The sequence below is a fragment of the Artemia sp. Qi Xiang Cuo genome, chromosome 17 (assembly GCF_049724085.1).
Source record: "Artemia sp. Qi Xiang Cuo chromosome 17, ASM4972408v1, whole genome shotgun sequence".
In the NCBI taxonomy this organism is placed as follows: domain Eukaryota; kingdom Metazoa; phylum Arthropoda; class Branchiopoda; order Anostraca; family Artemiidae; genus Artemia; species Artemia sp. Qi Xiang Cuo.
In genome coordinates this window covers 48,035,183-48,046,507 of record NC_142810.1, presented here as the reverse complement: position 1 = coordinate 48,046,507, position 11,325 = coordinate 48,035,183, and positions in this window count along the sequence as shown.

Here is an 11,325-nt window from a genome sequence, read left to right as displayed (position 1 = left end):
GCGTATCTAGCTAAAATACCATGTCTAGACACGTGTCTGACCAAAAATCAATGTTTAGGCCACTTCCATTCACAAGTAACACAGCCTCGGTAGCTAAATTGTTTCTGGTCAAAAACATGCTCTATTAAGCTAACGGTTTGTAAAGAAAAAACAAACCAATTTTTCAGACTGAGACTTTAGTAGCCCTTCATGTGAAAAAAAATCTCTAAAATATGATAAGTAGTTTTCTTTTTTCCATTATAGGTTTTTTAAAAACCCTGTTTAACAAAGTAAAGAGTAAACACTGTAGAGCAAAATTATTTGTAGAGCCGGAGGAGGGTTTCCAGAAAACACTTCGCCAAGTAATGAATGAGTCAGAAAATTCTCAAAACCCCACCCGAACGTAAAAAATCTTAGTACCCCGTCCCATCCCTAAAAAAGAATCGTTGGCTCGATTGAGTATGTTACGGACACGCTTCTTTCCGAAACTCTGAATTTCTTAGCATTATGCTACTGTAAAAGAGTATACAATTTAGTGTAAAATCGCCATTACTGCACGTAATTTATTTATTTCACGTAAAGACAGTGTCCTTTTTCGTTTCAGTTTGGTATTTATAGCAGAAATTTATTCTTTTTTTTTCAGTATGAATACTCCGCAAAAGGAGCAAGCCGAGGCGGAGATACGCCAAAGCCAAACAATTAAGGCGACATCGATAAAATATGGGATCCCTATATTAATCTTAGACTATGATTATCGCCTGGTACCTTGGGAGGTTCTGAACACAGGGCCTCATCCAGCACTGGGATCAGAAATTGAAGAAGCTATAACAAACTTCATTCATTCAAGCCAGGTAAGCGGGTTCCCAATAACGACATTAAACTTACGGAAGACTGCCCCTTCGGCTTGCTAGTATGGCTGGTACTGATGTATCAGCCAGATTTTAGAATTGCGGAATCCCAAGCGGAACGTGGGCTCGGCGGTTCAAGAAAAGGCAGAGCCAGACAATTTCCAAAAGAGCTGTCGAAATAATTCATGCTGGTGCTACCGCCGTGAGCGAGTCAAATTTAAGGAATTGGCATGCAAATACCAAATTGCAATTGGAAGGTGTACTTTCCCGAGAAGTACTTGATAACCCAAGTTAGTGGTTTAACTAAGACAAAAACAGGTTATATTTAAACCCTAATTCTGCCAAAAAAAACAGAGTAATTGCTAAAAAAGGTAGCCAAGCTTTCTGCCGCCACGCCTATAACCAAAAGAGTGGGGTAATACTCCTCCATTGTTTCAATGTAGTAGTGAAGTATCCACGACCCCGCAGTCTTTTTAATGGCAAAACTAGAAACTCTGCTTTATCAAACTATGTACCACAAGAGTTGACAGTAAATTTCCCCAGCTCGGTTCGGATGCAGGCCTCAACCTTACTACGGTATATCCGAGATATGTCTGTGCCATGGGTACAAAAACAGGGCCTAAACAAGGACAAAGTCGTCTTAACTTTTGATGGACACAGGTCCCATATAAATTATGAATTGTCCAGATTCTGTTAAGAGAATAAAATTGAACTGCCGTGCTTCATTCCAAATGCAAACCATATATGACACCCAGTTGACGTTAGTATTTTTGGCTCCTTGTAAGGAGCATGGAAATACCACATTAGTTAATATAAGGCAGGCATTTGTAATGAGAATCGGGTTACACTATTGGAATCAGTTAGTGACTGTCCAAGAGAAATAAAAAAAACTAATGTTGCGGCTCATCTACCAAGAATAATTTGAAAAATAGTAAAAGTAATTACGTGCAAAAATGGGTTTCATGAAACTGGGTTCTGTCCATTCGATGCAGACAGTATCAACCTTATAAAATGTGTTCAAAGGGATTCCTCTATTTCTCAAGAAAATGAAAATTTACCCTAGGCTTCACCCCCCTTCACTTTGACCCCAGTTCCTATTCCTGTTTCATCAACTTCAGGTTTTAATCTTACCCAATCACCTTCCTCGAGATCAATAAGTAATATTGAACGCCTTCAATCACCTACTCCCATCCCAACTACATCCACAACATTCTTTTCACCTCCCAGACCTTCTCCAGCAACACACAGTCCTCTCCCATTAGAAAATTCTACTTCATCAATAAAACAGTTATTTAACTTATTTTGGTGATCATATTGACCCTAATGACCTCACTGAGTTTATGTGACAGAGGAATTCTATCGGGTGGTAGGGGGATAGAGAGCATACTCTATTTTTTTATATGTGGCGAGATGCATATAATTCTCTCCGTAACACCAGTTCTATGGTCACTGCTTTACCAAACATTATACCCAACACCACAGAGAATAGCGGGAGTCATGCAGCATGTTTGCTAGCTGAAATAAGCACAGCAAGGAGGGAAGTAACTTCTATTCCGAGGACCTTGGTGCTGCCACATTGTAGCTCTGCAGCTATGCCTAGCTCCCCTTCTCTTTCTGTCAATGGTCCAACGTAAAAGTTTTTATCAGGTACAAGTGTAGAGGCCACTGACAATGGAAGGCCTTCCCGGACAAGAATTTGGCCACCTGACTCCTGTTTAATGCAATCTTCTTGTTCGAGGTGGGTGCAAGAAAACCACGAAAAAAACAAGTGGGAAAAATCCAAAGGAGAAGATGACCAGTGGCTTTGCATTCATTTCAAAAAATTATATGGTCAAAGTCCAAAACGTAGTTTTTGGGCATTATGCAGCAATCTTGAATGTGATTAACACATGCATTACTGTTGCATACTCAAGATGCTTTTGGATAAATACCCAAAGCCATTTCTTAAATTTGTACGGGCATCACAAACAGATTTTACTGTGCCTCTTGTTTCACTATACATTATCCTCCACAGTAAATTCAACTCCCCACCCCTAGCTAAAACCTTTTTCTTCCCTTTTTTTATTCCTCCGTATTTTTGCATTTTAAGATCACTGTTTATTGGCTTTGTCTGGGGGTTTTCTTTTTCACTCTTTTTTTATACTTGTGTGTGATCCCGAGATTTAAGTTAACAAACTACTCCCAGACAATTCAATCATTGCTGAAAATATCCGAGGAAATGATTCTGTAGATGATTCCGTCTGAAAAATTATCTTTTTATATTATAATCTTTTTACTAAATTTAATTATTTTTATTAAAAAAAAACTAATTTCAGATTGCTTTTAAAATCATCTGATTACTTTTCAAATCTTTTCTTGCATCTTTTCTTGCAATATTTTTTGAATAAAACATATTTGTGTATTTTCATTACATGTAAATTTGTTTTATTAAAAATGGTTTATTTTTATGTGTTATCATGTTTATAATGAGATTTTACTCTGTAAATATTATTTTTATATGTGGTTATTTTCATTTCTTGACTATATTTTTGTATTATATTCAAAAATATATTTTTTAAATGTTTTATGACTGATGTATTATCCAAGAGCTTTGTTGTGTATAGAGGATTTCCTAGATTATGGGCTTAGACTAAGCTCAGTTCCTCATATAGGCTACATGTTTTATCTTGAGTGAAGAAATTGAACCTCTAACCAAAACTATGTTTAGTATTTACACAGCATGCAATAAAATACTGTCTATACGTAAAGCGAACCCATTATTAAGCCAATGCCAAGTTATTGTTAGCCTCACATATCACAGAAAAACTAGGCTGATCATAGTTGCAGCAATAGCTGCAATCAAGGTCCAAGGCAACCTACAATAACTGCAACATAAATTATCACATATTTTAGGGGGGTTACCCCCTCCTCATTACCTTGCTCTTGATGCTGACATATTTCAGAACTTACAAAATATACTTCTTATTCGAGTTGAATTACTGGAGTTTCAGGAGCTGTTCTTAAGGACTAGGGACAAAAAGCTTAGCTTTAGCACAAAGAGCAAAGTATTGAGAAGGACTCAGTCCCACTCATATACAGAACAATTTCTGTTTATTTTAAGTTCTTCTTTTTCACTTTACTTTCAGCTGAAAAGAAATCTTGTTCTTTTTGCTAATTTCATATCATTTTTATCCCTAGGGAATTTACCCCCCCTCCCCTCATGGAAAAACCCCAAGGCAATTCCAGTGGACAAAGTTGGCACTTGTCGGTTATATAATACACACTCGAGAATTTCGATCGCGAATGACGGAAAGATGAGACAAGAAACTGGTCAAGCAACTTCTTAATACCAGATAATCAGTTTTGGCTTGGTTGGAAAATAACTTGTTGCACTATTTTATTTAAGTATTTATTTGATAAATTGGGTAGGTATTTCACATCTGCGATGCGACCCCCCCCCCCTGATGTGCAAATATATAGGCCAAATCTGTTTCTAAACTATTATATTTTCATCATTTTTTTTTATTTCCTTAGCATTCACCCAACTTCACTTCTCGAGTGTGTTTTATATAAGCGACAAGTACAGCAAAGACAAATAAAAAGAATTTTGTATAGGAATTCTGGCAAATTCCCTCAGCCTAAAATTTCCTGTAGAAAACACGGTTGGGGCAGGGCGGGAGGCAACTTTTACTAGTGTTTGGTGATATTAGATATGGATGTCAATATATTCGACCAAATATCGAAATCGAAACCTAAATATCAAACAGTTCGTGGTAACAAATTGTAAGAAAGGAGCAACCCAGATGCCAAAACTCTAAACAGCGGAATCTTGATACCAATAGATATACCAAAAGAACTGGCTTATTATGCTGATTTCAAGAAGGCTCTATAAGTTGCATTAGGTTTAATGTTACCCATCAAAGGCTAAAAGCCTGAGAAAATTTCCCTGATTTTCGAAAAAAGGGAGAAACAGCCCCTAAAAGTCAAGTGATCTCAATGAAAATCACACACTCAGATTCAGCATATCAGAGAACCCTACTATATAGGTTTCAAACTCCTATTTGCAAAAATGCAGAATTTTGCATTTTTTTCCAGAAGAAAGATCACGGATGCGAGTGTATTTATTTTGGTTTCTACTTTCTATGGGTGATCGTATCGACCCATCAGTAAAATCTCGCGAGAGGGTTTATTGAATGTAAATTAACAGTTCGAGGGCGCTTTTTAAGTGATAAAAAAAATTGGATGGCACCTACTAGGCCTCCTCCCCAAACCCGTTTTTAACAAAATCGTCAAAATCCTACACTGGGGGAATTTGGCAAAATTATTATACAAAATTCTGTGTATGATTTGCTTTCTCTTTTCCGTCTCAATTTTACCCGCGGAGTGGTTACGATTAATTGTCCCATGTAAATTTTCCCCGGGATTGCAGTTTAGAGAGGATAGTTCAGTAGGGGGGGGGGGGTTCCCCATGAAGGTCGGGCCGGATGTCCTGGAATTATTTAAAAAATGATCAAAAATTAAAGTAAAAACAAAAAAGTTTTTAAAATGAAAGCAAAGGTCAGAATTAAAACTTCAAATAAACAGAAATTATTATGTATATAAAGGGGGTTGTCCCCTCCTCAGCACATTGCTCTTTACGCTAAAGTTGTAATTTTGTCCTAATTATTTAATAATGAATCTTGAAACACAAGGGCTGTTTAATTGAAACAGTAAGACGCTTTTTTAAAAGTACTAAAAAACTCCCACGCTTCTTTTTCCCAAACTCATCTGGTCAAAAATTTGAGATAGCCATTTTGATTAGCATAGTTGAAAGGTCAATTAATCATGCCTCTGGGGATGATACAAACCTGCAGGTCCCTGGGGAAAGTGTTGTAAGTTTTGAAATTTGTCCTGTGTTTACATATAGTATTTATTATTGGGAAGTAAAGACATTTTTGGGGGAGGATGATTTTTCTGTGGGAAAAATTTTCTGCAGGGGGGGGGGTCCAAAAAGAAAATTTACCGTGGGGAGGGAAGCTTACTCTTATTAACTTTCAAAGGGAAACTATATTTAAAAGAATTTACCGGAATTCTGATACAAAATTAATTTTATTTTACCTGCTTTCTTTTGCCAATTCAACATTTGAAGATATTCCAGGGAAATAGCCAAGGTAAAATTTTCAAAGGAGTGGAAGTTGCCATGGTGAGGTGGGTTAATTTTCCACAGGAGAAAGTCCTCATAGGGGAATTTCACATGGGAGAAACCTTCTATTGAGACAAAAACTGTCCGTAGAAGTAAGATTCCCGGCATGATTTCGAAAAACGATTAGAAAAAATAAAGAAAAATAAGTATTTTTTTTCAAAATCATATATGCTTAAAAATAATTTTTCGGGTGGAATTGTCTGCAAGAAGTGTTTTTATGGGGAATTATTAGCAGGGCTAGACTTGTTTGGGGCACGAGGGATCTTATGTAGGAAAAACTTTCCAAGGAGAACATTTCTGAGGAGGGGAGATTGTCCTTGGAGAGAAAAGGTGTAATTTCTGGCGTTATTTGAAAAACCACCAGAAAATAAATAAAAAACGGATTTTTCTACTAAAAGTAATGAGCAGCATTAAAACAAACAGAAACAAGCTAATTTTAACTTTTTGTACCAATTATCGAAAAACATCTCCAGAAACACAAGAGCCTTTTAATTAGTCTTTTAATCAGGAGATTTTTCAAAATACAAAAAGATACTTTGAAATGAAGAGCAAGGTATTGAGGAGGGGTTTATTTATGGGGGAATTTTATGCTCTTTTAAGTTTTAATGTTGCTCCTTGCTTTTAGTTGAAAACAAAATGATTTATTTTATTAAATCACTGAAAGGCTGAACCAATTCTAACGAGAAAATATTGACATATTCCTGGTTTGAATAGTCAAAAATAGTCAGTAGCTTGTTTTTCTTCATCCTAAGCCAAAGTAATTCCAAATCAGGATTTATGTAGGCTAATGTTCATTCTTGTAATGGAAGTCTTTTTATTTTATTCAAAATTTGGAAAAAACGGTGCGAAATACTCCTTAATTGCAAATTTTGTGATTAAATTTTACCAAACCCTAAAGTTAATCTGAGCAAAAAACTTGTCAGAAATATCGAAATCGAATGTAAAAATATCAATATGTCCTTTAATCAAATATTGCCCAACACTAACTTTTACCTTTATGGTACTGTATGGCTCATTTTTCACTTTACTAAAAAGGGTCAGTTTTTATATATCTGTTGGAAAGCTAATTTGTTGTTTTTTAATTTTTTCAGATGGATAATTTAGATGTTAAATAAAAATATTCTAAAAAGTATTTTTGATTTCTAGATGGGGCAGCCCTATCCTTCCCCTAAAGGGCTGCTTGTGGTTATGCTAAATTTTTTTCACCCTCTTTTCTACATTTCTATAGAAAAAAACTTTTCCATTAAAAAATGCATTTTCAAAAAACTATTTTCACTGGAAAACAAAAAGATAGCCCTACTCCCCTTGAGTATCGATAAATATATTGTTCTGTCATTTTCTTTATTATTGCTAATAAGTTCAATTTGACTATCATCTTTAAGAAACATGTCCTTATTTTCTATAATTGAACTAATTACAGTTAAACAACAGGTCTTTACTGCACTTTTGTCAGCCACCTGCTCAGGGAGTTGAAAGAGATAACCACCTTCTTGGTTCAACCCAGTGGGAGAAATTTGATATCATAATTCAAAATGTGGTCTGCTTTGACAAGCTATTGAAAAGGAAAAATTATACATAATATTTATGATTTATAGAGCCAATATAAAGAAATTAAAGTTATATTTTTAGAATCAGCAGACAATCAGCTTTCTGTTAATATGTAAAAAACCAGAGACAATAAAAGGACATATACATCAAAATTGGATATTTGGTATTTATGAAGAAGTTCTTGGAGGTAAGTCAATAAACTAACAATTTCATGCACTTAACCAAGAATAATTTCAGTAATAACTTTATCAGTGCAGAGGTTAGATTCTTAGCTTTTCATTGGTATGTACAATTCTTCTCAATTTTTCTTTGCAAAGAAGATGTGAGGGTTTTAGTTTTAAATAATTTTGCTCATCCGGATACTGGTCTTTTTCCCTACTGCTGTTGCTTCTCCATCAAATTTTAATTATTTGTTTTTATTAGAATTATAGATGATGCTGTAAAGGCTGACAATATCAAACCATTAGAGCTACAGGAAGCAGAATATTTCTTTACCCTGAAAAAGCTTAGAGCTACTTCTGATTAATTAAGGGTAAGAGTGCACATGTGAAGTACAGAAGCCAACTCCACCTTGAAAGGTCTCTTTTATAACACTCAATCATCAGTCTAATACTAAGCTATTTTGGAAGGGGGTCAGTCAAAACATTGGAGAAGGAGAAAAAACAGCTACCAGCAAATTTTCACCACTTGGTAAACAACTGTCATGATTGTTCAAATCACTTCTTACAGACTTGACTAATCTTGGCAACAGTTGTCTTTGCATCTGCAAGAAGTGAATTCAAAAGGGCAACAGTTGTCTTACCATTTCTGCACTATCTTGTTGGGAGAAAATACTCTACCGGAAATGGATTGCAAGTAACACCCTGCCTACTATGCATTGTCTGTACTAAATGGCTTTTTCTTGCCATCTCCTTACAAGATGCTGTCCTGGCCCCAATGAAGCACCCAAGAAACTTGAATGTATCAATCCTTCTTTTGTGTTGGGCAGCTCTGTATATTAGTCAGTAATTTACTGTCTGAGTAGACTGTAGTTTACTGCTATTGGTAGTTTTCCATGCCTGACAAACAAGAAATTGCCATCAAGGCAAAACTTCAGATGATTCTAGCATTGTTTTGAGCTATACAATTTTTTTACGATGAACTTCCAGCACAAAACTAATTATTTTACTGAGTAGAGATTATCATCGTTACAGGAACTTTATATATTGAAATGATTATCTTATCAAAATCAAGTTTTTGAAGCAATCGCAAATAAACTTGACCAAACATATGAAAATCTTTGAACACAGGAAAAAAAAGACATTTCCCTTCTAACACTTTCTATGAAGATGAAAAAAACCCAACATCCCAGATGGGATACCACCAGATGGCTAACTTGACAGTGTATATATATATACAAATCTTTAAATCAGCCAACCAGTATTTTCTGCAAAGAGTCCAGCTGGACAAAAGGAAACATATTAAGAAAACAATTCTCACTTCTTAATATTTAAAATAATTTGAGTTAACATATTTTGCAGGGGGAGAGCCTTTACCTTCACTTCAATGCTTAAATTTTCAGTTTTTCTAAGAAATTCATGAATTTCTTAGAGCTTATATATTCACAGAATATATACCCCCATGCCCCTAATGTGTAAATATATCATAGAATTGAATCCTCAATCTAAATATAACATCTATTTGCATCACAAATGACCTTTACTCCCATATTAGCCATGTGGTGGATGTCCCTATACTCTGAATTGGTATACATAGGGGTGGGAGTAAAATTTGGGTAAATTTCTACCAAATCATATTATTGAGTTGGAAAAAGAGAATACACTATTCAATGCCTTTTTAATGCTGAATACAAATATAATAATCATTTCTAGTGGAAATGAATTTCAGCCCCCCTCTCCCCGAAATAGTCCAATTCCGGGGTAGGTTAGGTTGGATAAATACCTAGGCCTACCCTGAATTTGCATATATAGGGGGGAGCTGAAATTCATTTAACAGAGAAATTATAACTGTGTACGCAATCAGCATAAAAAAGGCGCCAATTGGTATATTCACCTTATGCATAAGTCAATAATATGATTTTGTAGAAATTTACAAAAATTTGTTTCTGACAAAAATGATTATTATAGCCTATTTGTAAAGACTATCAAAAAATGGATTGAGTGGTATGTTTACTTTACTCTAAAGTCAATAATGTGAGCTGCGAAAAAATCACCAAAACACACAACACTTCATTGGTCTGTTTTTCTTCCCCAATGAGGGCTTACCACACAAGTGGGTGTTGTACATTTTTTTGGTTAAGTTTTTCACCACTTTTGAGCCAAAACTGACCATGAACCCTTTTGCACCGAACATTAATAATATTGTTTTCAAAACTATCATTAAAAATATCTTACTGACTGCAGAATTGATTAGGCTACTCATTAAAAAAAGGTTTTCAAAGATAATGATGGTGATGAAGTTGTAGGAGTGACTGAAACTGAAGCCAAAGAATAAAAATAATCAATTCAGACAAGGAGAAATATTTAGGTTTTGTTCAACAGAATGGAACTTGGCACAAGGGTCATTAAACGTTTTTTTTAATATTTCTGGTATTTTTTTTATGAAACTTCATTTTTTTTTAAATTTAATAAATTTAACCTTAATTTACTAAATTTACAAACTCGGGTCCCTTATTACTAAATTTAGAAATACTTTACTAAGGGTAGCAACACTCAGCCAGTGTGGCCAGGTGTCTGCACAGCAAGTGAAGCGAAAATGCGCCATTAGCACATTATTGCTAGATGTTTTTCGGGTGGAGTTCAAAATTCTAGGGAAATTAGATTGAGAAGGTAATAAGTACAAAAAAAAACAACAACAGAAAAACGAGGAAATCTGAGAAAATGTTACCAGATAGATGGAAATCGTGTGGATTTTTATTTTTAGAAGGCTAGAAATCAAAATTAGTTAAAATTAGTCTTCACTGAAAGATTCCGGTAGAAGACTCCAGAATATGAAACGGTAAAGGATTTTTGACAGCTTGCATGCACTTTTGCGGTCAAAATTTTCTGCGCTCAGTCTGTCATTTGGCAAGAAAGATATTTTTCTCAGTTCTCTGATACACGAATTAAATAAATAATTCAATGATTAAATAAGGAAATTAAATAAAATTGGGCAATAGAGGACATCTAATAAGAAAACACTTGCCAATATCGAAGATGGTATTTTAAAGTACTTTCTGAATTTATACAGAATTCTTCCTTATCGAAAATAGAAACTGTAATTAAAAAACTAAAAAAAAGAAATAGGTACTCTGTATGTACTGCCCTTACAATATAAATTAAGTTATACATAAAAAAAAGGTGAAGGTGCATTTGAAAAATATAACTATGGGATGGCATTTTTTTGACGGATGACAAACAATCGCATGGTCCTTTAACAGTAGGCTACTGTTTGTCATTTTATTTGCATTTACCCTTTAATGCACTCCCAATTAGTTTTGCACGTGTATAATCAAATAATATAACTATCTTTGACTAGTATTCAAGATTATTATCAAAGATAGGCAAAAAAACAGACAAGTTTAACTTCTATTAAACATCGAACCTTTTTTCAATATCACCCAAGGTTTCCTCGAGAATTTCTTCCTCATTTTCATTCTCATCGGTTGCTTTTTTTATGTCATTATACATGCAATTCCTAAATGTATTCAGCATAGTGGGCGTGGGGTCGAGATCCCTGCAGCATTTCCCCTGGTAATTTTGCCAAAGTCGGATGGTGACACATATATTCTATGAATTTTTTTTTCAGAAC